Here is a 14,500-nt window from a genome sequence, read left to right as displayed (position 1 = left end):
ATTTTTAATTTGAACACGCCCACTCGCGCAAAAGATATTCACATGCAAATCTCCACATGGAACGCGATCGCGCTCATTACCTCAAAAACAAAACACCAAAACACTTCACAAGTCTCTGCTTTTCGTCGAGTTTGAAAGGCGCACCGTGAGCTTACATTGGATTTAGGCTACCTCAGAAGAAGAAGAATGCGATTTGAAGACAAGAAAGATGTAAGGTAAGAAATTCTTACATATTAGTTTGTTATTGTTGCATAAATTTCACATTGCAGTTGAACTGTTGCTAGATATATGGTGAATATTATAATATTTAGACCCGTGTTTACTGTTACTGTGTTTGTGGATATCTGCTCAAACGTAGATATGTATATGGTAACCATAATGTTTTATATTTGAGCGCGATCGCATTTGAATGTATCATATTTGATACATTCGAAAAGCAAAACGCACCAAACGGCTTCATGTTTTTACTATTATCTCATTTCATATCATCATAACGAATGGAAACATTTGAAGTTACATGATAATCAATATATTTTTCTCTAGCTTAGTTGTTAATGAAATATTTTGGAAGATTTATAGGCTGCTATGGTTATTGTTTTTATTATTTTATGCAGCACTGCGCATAGCCTATGCCTACAAGGCACAACAAACCTGGTGTTCATTATATTATTGTTGGAAACATTTGTGTGTGTGTGTGTGTATTCTGTGAATTTTAAAAAGCAATTTTAACCAGAAAAATCTAAAATGTATTCCCAAAATCGTGCAGGCCTTTCTCTTGATATCAGTATGTTCACTTTTTTTCTTTCAGGGCCCAGATGCCACTGAGTCCTGCTGACTTCAACATTCACACGAGTCTCTGTACATGAACATGGTAAAGTGAAAATCAAACACCTTGGAAATGAAAGGTATGTACAATGTTTTTAGGAATGGCACAAAGGTCTCTGTATTTGGATCATTGTTTTCAATGAGTGCTTTTTTGTCATTTGTTGTGTATCTTTGGATTATGTTGTGTTGTAAATAAATCAAACAATCTAAAAGCCATTCTTTTTTAAATCTCCTCATTCTTTGTGCAAGGTTGCTCAGAATGATAGGGCCTGATAGCTCCTAATAGGGCCGTTAGGGGAGGGTCTTTGTCTTTCTCAGGTGTGAAAAGCTTACATATTAATGAGCTCCCGCATAAAGCTTTGTCGCACAAAACACGTCGTAAAATTTTTAAATCAATATATTGTCTTATCTGAATGAGCAGTCAGGGTGATTTTCACATCGTTTTAGAGCAAATATTCTAGGCTATGTCATACAATTTTCAAAAGTCTTGTGAAGAAATAATCAGTATGGGTTTCATGACCTTATTTCAGTGAGATTTTTTTTTTTGTATTTTCACAAACCACGCATAAATGTCATTATCTCAAAACTACAAACTTTTACACACATGCTGCTGATATATTATTGTAGCAGAGTTTGTGCTGAATACAGTGTAATTAGACTTTAGCCATGAAAATGTCACAAGTAACAGAAATAAGGGCCCAGAAAACAGCTCAGACCCCAGAGGGTTAACTAAGAAAAACTATATGTAGTTAAGGCTTGAGTGCTGTCTACTGTGTTGTGGCCGAAAGAGCGCACATATATATATATATATATATATAAATAATTAGCATAGCTGCTGTTCATAATATTATTGCATTCGATCCGATTCAACTGTAGTATAAAAGGTAAGTATTATGTGAATGCTTGGCTAAAGAGATGCGTCTTTAATCTAGTTTTAAACTGGGACAGCGAGTCTGAGCCTCGAACAATATCAGGAAGGCCATTCCAGAGTTTAGGAGCTAAATGTGAAAACGCCCTCCCTCCTTTAGTGGACTTAGATATCCTAGGAATGACCAGAAGCCTCGAATTTAGTGATCTTAAAGAGCGCGATGGATTGTAGGGCGATAGAAGTTCCGTTAAATACCCAGGAGCTAAACCATTTAGGGCTTTATAGGTCAGTAGTAATAATTTGTAATTGATACGGAACTTAATAGGTAACCAGTGTAGAGATGATAGAATTGGTGTTATATGATCATATTTTCTAGACCTAGTAAGAAATCTAGCAGCTGCATTTTGGACTAACTGTAGCTTGTTTATTGAGGATGCAGGACAACCAGCTAATAAAGCATTACAGTAATCTTGTCTTGAGGTCATGAATGCATGAACTAAATTTTCTGCATCAGAAACAGATAACATGTTACGTAGCTTAGCTATGTTTCTAAGTTGGAAAAAGGCTGTTCTTGTAACATATGAAATATGATTTTCGAAAGACAAGTTGCGGTCTAGTATAACACCCCGGTCTTTTACTGTGGTGGATAAAGTAACAGGACATCCTTTTAAATTAAAGTTGTATTGTAAGAGGTTTTGTGGGCAGTTTTTTGGACCAATAAGTAATACCTCCGTTTTATCTGAATTTAATAGCAGAAAATTACACGTCATCCAGTATTTTATATCTTTAACACACTCTGTCAATTTAGATAATTTAGTGTTTTCATCTGGTCGTGATGATATATATATATAATTGAGTGTCATCAGCATAACAGTGGAAATTAATTCCATGTTTTCTTATAATATTACCAAGTGGCAGCATATACAGATGGTACCCAACCAGAATGCCTATTACCGCCGCGCCAGCCGCCGCGGCGAAATCACCGCGGCGAAAATAAACCAGCCGCATTTCAAAGTCGTTCCCGAAATGACCGCCAGGTGGCGCAAAGGGACATTGTGCAAAACAGCAGCAATAGCCGTATTTTAAAATGTAAGTGGGTTAAATATAAAACCCTAAGCCTGATAGGCATATTTTTCATATATATAAATAGGCCTATTAGGCTACAACAGAATAGAACCAAAGATAGAATCAATTTTAGAACTGAAAAAATAGAATCAAAAGTTAAAAATAGAGACGATATTAGGAGCAATGACGCTGAATATTTTTACTATTCTATTGAGGAATTAGATAAATGAAGAGCTCTCGTGAGCGATACAATTGCATAGTAATTTATAGTGATTTCAAAAGCAGTCCTTAAAAAAAAAATACATGGAGTAGTGTGGTATAATTTTTCAGAGATTACGCGGAACGGGTTTTAGTTAAGATCCTGGTTTCAATGCCCTTAATGTATAGGCTAGGCTACTGCTTTAAAAAATGTCACAACGCGTTTCGAGATTGTTTTGAATTAAACATTGAAGTTTAAAATGTAGTGTTTTGGCACACCAGGCCGAGTGGCGTTACGCATCGTTCAAAAATCAAGTTTTATTCTGACATGTTGAATTGGCGTTAGAATTTTTTTTTAGATTTATTAGATTTAGATTTTAGATTTCGTTAGATTTATTTTTCTCATAACAGCTAAAATAACTTAATATATGCCTTGTCTTAATATGACCTACTTAATATAGGCAATAGGCATATACTAGCCTATATAATAGCCTAAATTAGCAAAACTTGGCCACTAAATATTTAATTTTCAATTATTTTAATTATCACAATTAAAGTTTTAATTTTATTAAATTGAACAAGCGCAACAATTAGCATTTAATCAAATATTCTAAAATATGTATTATTAATAATAATGTTATTTCAACATAATATTTCGTTTTTTCGACATAATATGTGTGCGTGCAACAAGCAAGATGTGTATTTGTAAATCCGGTGATGCGTGCATTGATTTTTATCAATAAACTAGTGTTTTCTGACAGTGTCGACTGCAAAGATGAAGTTGACGATCGCCATATTTGTAGTGAACGCACCTAGAGAGAAATGCACAGAAAGACATAATCAGAGAGTAGCCTTTTTCTTTTCGTTTTGAATTATTTCGTTTGAAGACATTTCAAGCTTTGTGTATTTGATGTATTTATCATGTCTGTGTGAGGCATACGCTGAGTTTCGTTAAGTTAGGAGGATGAGATGCGCTCCAGCTGACGTGCAACGCAAGTGACCGCGCGGGCGCCTCCATGATTAGTGTCTGTTATATTTGCTTCTCTTACTTATTAAATACAGGCAATTGGTTGATGAAAAATGTATTCAAATTAAGATACAATTTATAGAAAACGAAATTCACTTTAAATAAAGGTTTTCTACTAAACAAAACTTAATGAAGTGGTCAAAATCATGTCTGACCCACTCCATATCCATCTCTCGATAAATAATATCGATATAATGATATATCTTACTCGTGCTGTTCACTTTTCATATTCAACATAGATGGAAAAAAATAACATTATAATATTTTAACAAATATGATACTAAATGAGATTATTTAATGGCTACAACAGTATAGTAGGCCTATAGACTCTATTTGTACAAATTGCTGCACATTAATTTAATTAAATAAAACCTTGTAACGAATTCACACTGTATGGTAGACTGTGTACAGTTGAGACACCTTAAATAACTTGCGTTCGCAGCAAGCACAAGTTGTGATTTTTTTGTGTCAGCTGGGAAGGAAATATATACCAGACCTCTTGGAACTTTAATTGAATACATAGCGTTGGTGAAGCATACTGAAATTACATCCCTACAAATTTATTAGGCCCTACTGAAAATAAATGTATCGAATTTAAGCAAAGTAGCCTAAATATTAAGACTGTAAGCCCTTTGCTTTTTACTTAGCCTATAAAGGACTCTTGTAGCCGAATTTGTGTTAATTTAATTTGTAGAGGATTTTTTTAACTCAAACATTAACACTGAAATAAATTAAACTAAACTATTGTAATTTTTTTGGCACACGACGACGAGTGGCGCTATGCATTGTTCCAAAGCCAGGTTTTTTTCTGGCATGTTGAATTAGTGTTCGACAAACGCGGCGGCGCGTTCATTTGAATGAAGACACACTGGAACGTTAGGCCATGTCGCAACGAGTGAATCGTGGTCGAGTGGTTGATCATTTAGATGACACGGTTTCGAATCCCGAACTAACTTGGACTACTGATATTTTTATATTAGCCTATTAATGCATTTTATAGTCTATTGTTGATGCAGAGAGATTTGTCTAGTTCTAAAACATAGTTTTTTGCTTATAGCCTATTTACAAAATAAAATCACCATGCATTTCCATTTTACAATAAGCAACAAATAGCCTATTATACAATGACTTTACTTCTGTAACCTATAATGATTCCAATCGTAATTTCAAAAGCAGTTCTGTTAATATATATATATATATATATATATATATATATATATATATGACTTTTAAACGACAAACAATAAAATCAGAACCAGTATTTGCGTTCATGGTTCCAGTGGCAGTAATGCATCCACGGCTTTTCAAAATGTCACAAAGCGTTTTGAGATTGTTTTGAATGAAATATTGAAGTTTATAATGAAGTGTTTTGGCAAACCACGACGAGTGGCAAACTCTTTGTTTTGTTTTGCAAACTCAGCTAGCCTGTGGGGGGTTTGGAGAAGGCAATAGTTGCTTTATCGTGGGGGTGCAGGACAGAGGTGTTAATGTTCCGTCTTTCATATGGAGAGTGTCGGAGCCAGCCTGATGAGCAGGCAAAGGCAAAATTATTTTAAGGATTAATCTCAAAATCTCCAAAAGTCCATAGCCTATGTACAGTAGGCCCTATATCTTATTAAATTATATATTGTAGTTTTATTGATTGTATTTAAAGGTTTTCCACACACAATTTCAATTTAGCAGATACAGAGCTCTTTAATTCGCGACCCACCTCGTTTTATTGTGAGGTGAATTCAGCAAGGCATGTTGTAGGCTATCTTTGAAGGAACAAAAGCTATTTGTTACAGTTTTTTCTTTCGTGATTTGTGTGGATGACACACAGCGACATATACAGTATTATCAGCTGTATGGTGTTTTTTTACGCTGAAATGCTTAATTTCGAGAAAGACCCGCCGCGCGCAGTGAGGGAGACCAAACTTACTAAAAAAATATCCAGAGCGAGAGAGACAAAGAAAAACGCCTGTTCTTAATTTATGTTGCTTTGAACTTTTTTCGTTTTGTACCGTTTTAATTTTTTAATTTAGCTGCAATTTCTTTGACAATAGAAATTTAAAATGTTGCAAGAATAAGATTGTGTTTCTTATTTTGCATCACAAAGGGAATAAACTCTATCGATGCAACCCTGTTTAAATAAATAAACTGTTCCGACACTTTATTCATACCTTGAAATGTGCGATGGGTTTTCAAACTTAATTAATTTTCTTTTTCTTTTACATTTTCATTGTTTATTTTTTAATTGAAAGCAATACTGTATTGAAAGTATTTTTCTGATTTGTTCGATCTGTTTTGAAAAATGTCTTCCGTTGCTATGGCCGGGTATCACTGTCAGTCATCTCAATCTCGTGAATGATTCACACACAAATTTCTTTTTAGCAGATTAAAGACGAGCTTCATCATCTTAATTTTCTGGTGCAATCGGCTGACAGTTTTCCTCATCAGATGTGTCGTCTTTGCAGCGGCTCAACTGGAATGTAGCAAATTTATGTTGTAAATTGATAATTAAACAAGATGATTGACTTTAATAAACAGATGCATATTTAAGCATCAAGAATGGAAAAACACAAACACTGTCGGCTACACTGAGATTCGATCTCAGATCGTTTGAAGCTCCGAGAGACTATTGTTAATGCATTGACCACAGAGCTATCGTCTGAATAGCCTAGGTCTACTATTTTCTCTGTTTTAAAAGTTTGTTATATTCTTTTTTTATTTGCTTATGTTTTTTAACATTAGCAATTTACTGTCTCGAAATTGTGTCGAAAAAATTATTTAAAAAAGTGTTTTTACAAGACCTTGTGCTGTTTATTTATTATTATTATTATTATTATTATTATTATTATTATTATGCAGATGTTAATTCAGCCATTCTGTTGGATAAAAATTGTCCCTAATGTAAAATGGAAATTAATGGTAATTTTATTTTATAAATATAAAATATTTAATATAGGCTATAGGAGAAAAAAACAATATGGTGTAGCAATATTTTAGAACTATCAAATCTCTCTGCATTAATAATAAAAAAGTAGCCCATGTTTGTTCGGGATTAGAACCCGTGTCATCTGAATTATTGAAACGTAAGTTATAGCCTACCACTCGGCCACGAATTTGTTTTGTTTTAGTTTGTTTGAAATGTATTTTTACATATTTTGCTTTCGTTAATGTTAACCAATTCTGTTGTAGCATAATAGGCCTATATTTTTTCCCTAAAAGTTTGTTTTATTCTCTGCTTTGTTTGTTTAGATTTTTACATATTCAATCAGTCTCATTTTTGTTCAAATAATGAAAAACGGTTGTTGTTTTTTTTACAAGATCTTGCGCCATGTTTTTTTTTTTTTTTAAATAAACAGATAGGAAATTTACCTTTTAAAATGCCGCAGTTGCTGCTGTTTTGCCCTGTCACTTGCGGCACCCGGTATAGCCTAGTCATTTCGCGAACGACTTTGAAATTCGACTGGTTTATTTTTGCTGCGGCAGTAATATAGGCATTGTGGTTGATTATTTATTAAAGAATTCAATTGATACAACATGTAAGCCTATTTAATTCTGAATATAACAAAGAATGCTTAAACCGACTAACATCGGTTAGTAACTGCAAGTCCTGAAAATGTTTTAATTTTACGGTAAATTATTTTAATTTATTTCACTGTTATGTTTCAGTTAATAAATCTACAAACACATTAAAATAACACAAAGTAAATGACAAGTAACTTATTGACATAACCTTTCTAAATTATAGAAAAACTGGGCACACAATGTTACCGTGTGTCTACTTTGTTTAAATTTAATGAATTTGAATTCGTTTAACCACAATATTTATCTTGAATTTATCTGTGACCTCAGCTCAGATTACTGCCGCGGCAGATTACGTCATAAAGAGAATAAACTGACACTTTTCAAAGTCTGTGATTACAGCACCACTCAGCGGTAAAAGGCAGCAAATACACATCCCAATTTTGCCGCCGCGGGAACGGCGGCGGTAAAAGTCTCATTCTGGTTGGGCACCATCTGTATATTGAGAATAGCAGAGGGCCTAACACAGATCCTTGCGGCACTCCATAGTTTACTGACATTATCTTCGATTTTTCCCCATTTAACCCTCTGGGGTCTAAGGTGTTTTTGGGGTCCTTGAGATGTTCTGACATGCCCTGACATTTTTGCTTTTTTCAGTTGCTTATAAACATATTAATGGCAAAAAAAAATTACACACTATTTAGCACAAACAGGGCTACCATGAAATGTGAGCAACAAGAATGTACATGTCTGCATTTTTGAGAGAATAATGTTTATGCGTGGTTATTGAAAAAACTAAAAACTAAAGTTTCTGAAATAAGGCCATAAAACACATTCTAAATATGTGCCAATAAGACTTTTGTCTAAAAGATGTCATCGCCTAGTGTTTTTTCTTCAAAATGAAGTGAAAATCACCCTGCCTTATCATTCACATAACACAATACATTGATTTGAATTTTGCAAAGCACTTTCTGTTTGGAAAGGCCATATGCGGAGTGGGCGTCAACGGTCATGTATATGTAGTAGTTCACACCTGAGGAGACAATGGGGCCCGCATACTTAATTAGCCATTCATTCAGGTGAGTCACTGAGCCACAAGAATGCAAGAGCAACAGTTGGAAGCATCTCAATTCTTTTTTATTTTTCCTCATATTGTGCTTGCAATTTGGCCTATAATATCCAAGGAAAACATGTCTAGTAATTGTGCAGTTAATTCTCATACTGTATTTTCAGTTTTGGAATATTTATGCTCTCCCCAAATTTGTCAATAATAAAACACAATAAAAGTTATTTAAAGAAAAGGCTTATATTTACCTTTTAATAGTTTGTTTACATCTACCTTGTAAATATATTTTTTTATTAAAAAGGTTACAATTACAACAACAATTCAAGTGTAATCTTTCTTTGTAAAAACTAAAGTATATATTTTATCATACATATTTCAAAGTTAAGGATTTGATTGATTATTTGATAACTTTATTTTTGACAAAACATATTATATTTAACATAAGCAAATATTGGCAAACAAAAGCTTATTTGAGGTGGCAGATATTTTACATTAAAAATGTATAATCTATCCAAAACTAATCAACGAAATGTTGTCTTTCATATGTCTGTAACATAGGTCTTTCATTTTTATTATAAGAAATATAAATGTTAATTTGCAGTTTAAATCCAGGAAATTTGTTAATGAAAAAATTATTAAAAGTAAGATACAATTGATACAAAACGAAATTCGTTTTAAAGAAAGGATTTGTACTTTCTGTTTTGAGGTCTCTGTGAAAGTTTGAAAGTCTTTTAGTGATTTTTTTAGAGCGCTCGCGTCCATAATGGAGAACTGTCACGTAATATTGTTTTTTCCTCATAAATGCGAACACGAAAAATAAAAGACAAAAGACTTTTAAGTAAAACTTACTCCGAAATTGTGTTCTCGGCGGAATTCGCTCTTCAAAATGCTGCCGTTCGTCGTCTGAGTTACAATCTTCCTCTGAGGAAAAGGTGCATTCTTCCTCGCCGTCCTCATCTGAAGGGCGTCTTTATTACCGGAGAAGCGTGTCATACTCAAAACGCGATGAACTATCAGTAAGTCTGATGAAGAAACTTTTTATGGCATTGATCGGGGGGCGGGTGCGCTGCATACTAGATCATCTAACTATTTACATGTGAATCGCGCCGGGGGCGGGGCGGCCGCAGCTGATTATAGAGATAATGAGGCAGAAGGAAAAACGGTACCTCTCCTTGCTTTCAAACGGATTACATGAGTTGAAAACATTTGTTTTTTATATAAATTACTTCATTTAAAAGAGGAGATTTCAAGCTTCATAAAGACATATCTCACGTGCCTGTGTGAGAAGTATTCGCTGAGTTATGATTCATTTTCGGACGCGTTTCAGAATGGGCTACACGGACAGAGAGAAGGCAGAACTCGCTTCGTGTTTATTTTTCTTTATTTGGCGAAAAGCACAACACTTTGTTTTTATTGTGAGTGTACACAAAAATAATACACACTTAACAGGATAGATTGATGTATAACACAAGCATATAAGATAAAAATTAATATTTTTATTTTATTATTTTTTTGCACTCATACGGAAAAAAACGAGCCTATCGCGCCGGCGCGATAGCCGACCTCAGGGGGTTAAACAGACAAAATGGTAGCGGTCTGATAAGTACGATCTAAACCAGCTTAATGCCTGTCCATGAACACCAGTGTAGTTTTGTAGTCGATTTAAGAGTATTTTGTGATCTATAGTGTCAAACGCAGCACTAAGATTGAGTAAAACTAGTATTGAGATACAGCCTTGGTCAGAAGCTAGAAGTAAATCATTTGTAATTTTAATGAGTGCAGTGTCTGTGCTATGATGCGGCCTGAATCCTGACTGAAATTTTTCATAGATATCATTTTCTTGCAAGAAAGAGCACAATTGAGCGGACACAACTTTTTCTAGTATTTTAGACATAAATGGAAGATTTGAAATGGGTCTGTAATTTGCTAGGTTATTATGATCTAATTGTGGTTTCTTAATGGGAGGTTTTATAACTGCCAACTTGAATATTCTTGGAACATGACCTAAAGATAAAGATGAGTTAATAATATTGAGAAGAGGCTCTTCCACTACAGGTAACGATACTTGGTTACTCACGTAACCTCGGTTCTCTCTAGAGAGGTTCTCTCGTATTGCGTAAGGAACTTACGCTACGGAAAAGTCATCTTTTCTCGAGATACTGAAGCCAAAAAATTATCCTTAATTTTTCATAATTTGTCAACGCAGTGCAGCAGGCGGCACAGCAGAGCTAGAGCGGGCAATACTGCGTTTTAGACTGCAAGAAGTTTAGCCTGCAGGGCGGGAACTTCCAGGTTATAAAACCTAACAAATGTAGACGGGGAGGCCCAGCCTGCTGCCGTACAAATGTCATAAATGGAAATCCCACTGGACCATGCCCATGATGAGGCAACGCCTCTGGTGGAATGAGCCCGTATGCCCAGAGGGCACTGCAGGTCTTTGGACGCGTATGCTGTCGCGATAGCATCCACTATCCATCTGGATAACGTCTGTTTCGAGGCGGCGAGACCCTTGGTGCGCCCACCAAACGAAACAAAGAGCTGCTCTGAGAGCCTGAAGGCTGCAGAGCGTGTAATATAAAGCCTTAACGCCCTGACAGGGCAAAGGAGGCTATTGTCGACCTCGCTGGCTGCCGGCGGCAGGGCTGAGAGGGAGATAACCTGTGCTCTGAAAGGAGTACCCAACACTTTAGGGACATAGCCATGTCTGGGTTTGAGAATGACTAACGAGTCGTTAGGTCCAAACTCGAGACACGACGCGCTAACTGATAGCGCATGTAAGTCACCCACGCGTTTTACTGAGGCGAGGGCCAGCAGAAAAACGGTTTTGAAAGTGAGGTATTTGAGACCCACAGAGTCTAGCGGCTCGAAGGGAAAAGCTTTAAGGGCCTCCAGGACCAAAGACAGATCCCATATCGGAACCGAAGGTGGCCGCGGAGGGTTCAGCCTCCTGGCGCCTCGCGGGAAACGGGTAACGAGTTCGTTTCTTCCAAGTGCGCGGCCGCGCGCCGAGTCGGCGAACGCAGCAATCGCCGCAACATATACCTTGAGCGTGGAGGGGGACCTGCCCGCGTCCAAGAGCTCTTGGAGGAAGTTCAGAACCTGTGGAACCTCACAGGACTGAGAGTTTAAACTCTTCCCTGTACACCATTTATTAAACACTGACCATTTAGACGCATAGAGCCGCCTCGTCGAGGGGGCTCTGGACTGCGAGATCGTGTTAACTACCCCTTCTGGCAGATCAACGAATATTCGTTGATTACCCACGCATGCAGAGACCAGTGCTCTGGATGGGGATGCAGAATTGACCCTCGGGCTTGAGAGAGAAGGTCTCTCCTCACCGGAATCGGCCACGGGGCTGTGTCTGACATGTTCACCAGCTCTGGGAACCAGGGTTGGTTCTCCCAGTGCGGGGCTATGAGGAGCACTGCGCAGCGCGTTTCCCTGATCTTCGCTAATACCTGAGGCAGCATTGAGATCGGGGGGAAAGCGTACAACGGGACACTGGGCCAAGCCTGGGCCAGCGCGTCCTCGCTCTTCGAAAAGAACCTTTTGCACTGAGCGTTCTCGCTTGTGGCAAAAAGGTCCAATTTCGCTTCGCCGAAGCGGAGCCACAACGTCTGTATCGTCTGGCTGTGTAACGCCCATTCCCCTGGGGGAACATTGTCCCTGGACAGTTTGTCCGGGCCGTCGTTCAGGTGCCCGGGCACGTGCGCGGCTCTCAGCGAGCGCAGCGAGCCCTGAGCCCAGACCAAAAGGCGTTCTGTTAGAGCGCGCAGGGCTCTGGATCTGAGTCCGCCCTGGCGGTTCACGTAGGACACCACTGACATGTTGTCTGAGCGAACTAGCACGTGGTGTCCCCGCAAGTATGGGAGAAAATGCTTCAAAGCTTTCTCGACCGCTAACATCTCCAGACAGTTTATATGGAGGTTCCGCTCTGGGCCCGACCAGGGGCCGCAGATTGGTCTGCCCTCGTAAAGCGCTCCCCAACCCATGTTGGACGCGTCTGTCGAGACCACTTTGCGGTGTGAGATGGCTCCCATTGTCACTCCCTGACGGTACCATTCGGGCGCTAGCCAGGGCTGCAGGGCTGAGACACAGACCTGAGTCACGCTGACTCGAGCGCTGCCCGAAACCCACGCTCCGCGGGGTACTTTCGATTTCAGCCAGCATTGTAGCGGGCGCATACGAAGTAAACCCAGCCGTAGGACCGCTGCGGCTGACGCCATATGGCCTAACAGCCTTTGGAAACGTTTCAGAGGGAGGTATCTGCCCTTTTGGACGGATGCGGCGAGGTGTCGAACACAGCGCGCGCGCTGATCTGACAGCCTGGCAGTCATCGCCACCGAGTCCAGTTCTATTCCTAGGAAGGAAATAGACTGACTGGGGATAAGTGAGCTTTTGTCCCAGTTCACCGAAAGACCCAGGCTTTCCAGATGACTGAGAAGCGCTATCTTGTGAGAGATGAGTTCCTCTTTTGACTGCGCTAGAATGAGCCAATCGTCCAGATAGTTCAGGATTCGCATGCCCTGTTTTCTCAGGGGAGCGAGAGCTGAATCCATGCACTTCGTAAATGTGCGGGGTGCTAGGGCCAGGCCGAACGGCAGGACGGTATATTGATACACCTGGCCGTCGAAGGCGAATCTCAAGAATGGCCTGTGACGGGGTATAATCTGGATTTGAAAATACGCGTCTTTCAGATCGAGAGATATAAACCAGTCCCTCGGGCGAATTAGCGCGAGGATCTGCCTGGTCGTAAGCATTTTGAACGGCCGTCTCATGAGGGCTCTGTTCAAATGTCTCAGATCTAATATGGGTCTGAGCCCGCCGTCCTTCTTGGGCACGAGGAAATAACGGCTGTAAAAGCCCGCCTCGGTCAGAGAAGGAGGAACTCTCTCTATCGCCTTTTTTCGCAGCAGCTTCGCTATCTCTGCATGCAGCAGATGGGCTGCTTCTGCGTTCACTTTCGTTTCGGTCCGGGCTAGAAAGCGCGGAGGCCGACGACTGAACTGTAGCGAATAGCCCTGTATTACCGTGTCCAGCACCCATGTCGACACACCCGGAATAGCCTTCCATGCATTCGCACTCATAGCTAGGGGTCGAATGGCCTCTGAGTCCCGTCCGTCGCATAGCGCGGGACGAGGAATCTGCAGTGGCGGGCGCGCGCTGCGCGCTGAGACAGTGCTGCGAGACGGGGACTCGCTGATAGCAGTGACCGGCCGAATTGCGCTGGGAGAGCGCGCGTGAGTGTTTACAGCAGAGTGTGAACGCGGGGGAGCGGGCACAGGACTCTTTATTAAAACACGGCCGGTGGCGATATCTGAACCCTGAATGTGTGAGACAGAGCGAGCAGTGTGTGGTTGTGAGCACTCGTGAGCGGGCACATTTCCTACACTTATTGCTCGAGCGGCAAGAGCGCGCTTTATGCGAGTGTGCTCTGTAGGGTACACAGGGGGATTTGTGCTTGTGTGTAGAAATGAACACTGGGTTGTGGGCATATTTACTACACTCATAACACTGTCGGCATGAGCCGAATGGCCAGATATTATGCTCATATTGTGATTTATCTGGGTCGCCGTAAAAACGGCGTTTGAGTGCAGGCGAGTGAGTCGACAGACTGGCTCGTTGGCTGCTGAAAACACTACTGCAGTAGCCTTTTTTAAGGGGACTGGCAGAGGAAGACAGATGAATTTTGACGGCGGTCCGGCCGCAGCGGGACCCGGCCGTCTTTTCCTCCCGACGAGTGCTAGGAGGACTTCGCAGGCTCGGGCTTCAGCGAGACTCGAGGCCGAGGCCCTCGCGGGGGCGGCGGCCTGCGCTGGCTGGTTGAGCGGGACCTAGGGCGGCCGCGCTGGCGCTGCTGTGTGGTCGGAGGGCGGGAAGAGCGCTGGGCAGAGCTGCGTGCAGGAGGCTCTGTGCTAGAGCGGCCTGCAGCGGAGCTCGA

General features: G+C 40.0%; 1 protein-coding gene across 1 annotated transcript in view; it reads left to right on the top strand.

Moving 5' to 3' along the window:
- mtor (mechanistic target of rapamycin kinase) overlaps positions 1 to 14,500 on the top strand; it is a 398,131-nt gene that overhangs the window by 27,283 nt on the left and 356,348 nt on the right. The gene's annotated exons all lie outside the window — the stretch shown is intronic.

Source organism: Squalius cephalus, assembly GCF_949319135.1.
Source record: "Squalius cephalus genome assembly, chromosome: 16".
NCBI classification, from domain to species: domain Eukaryota; kingdom Metazoa; phylum Chordata; class Actinopteri; order Cypriniformes; family Leuciscidae; genus Squalius; species Squalius cephalus.
Note: the sequence above shows the minus strand (reverse complement) of the source record. Positions and strands in the feature narration are given on the sequence as shown.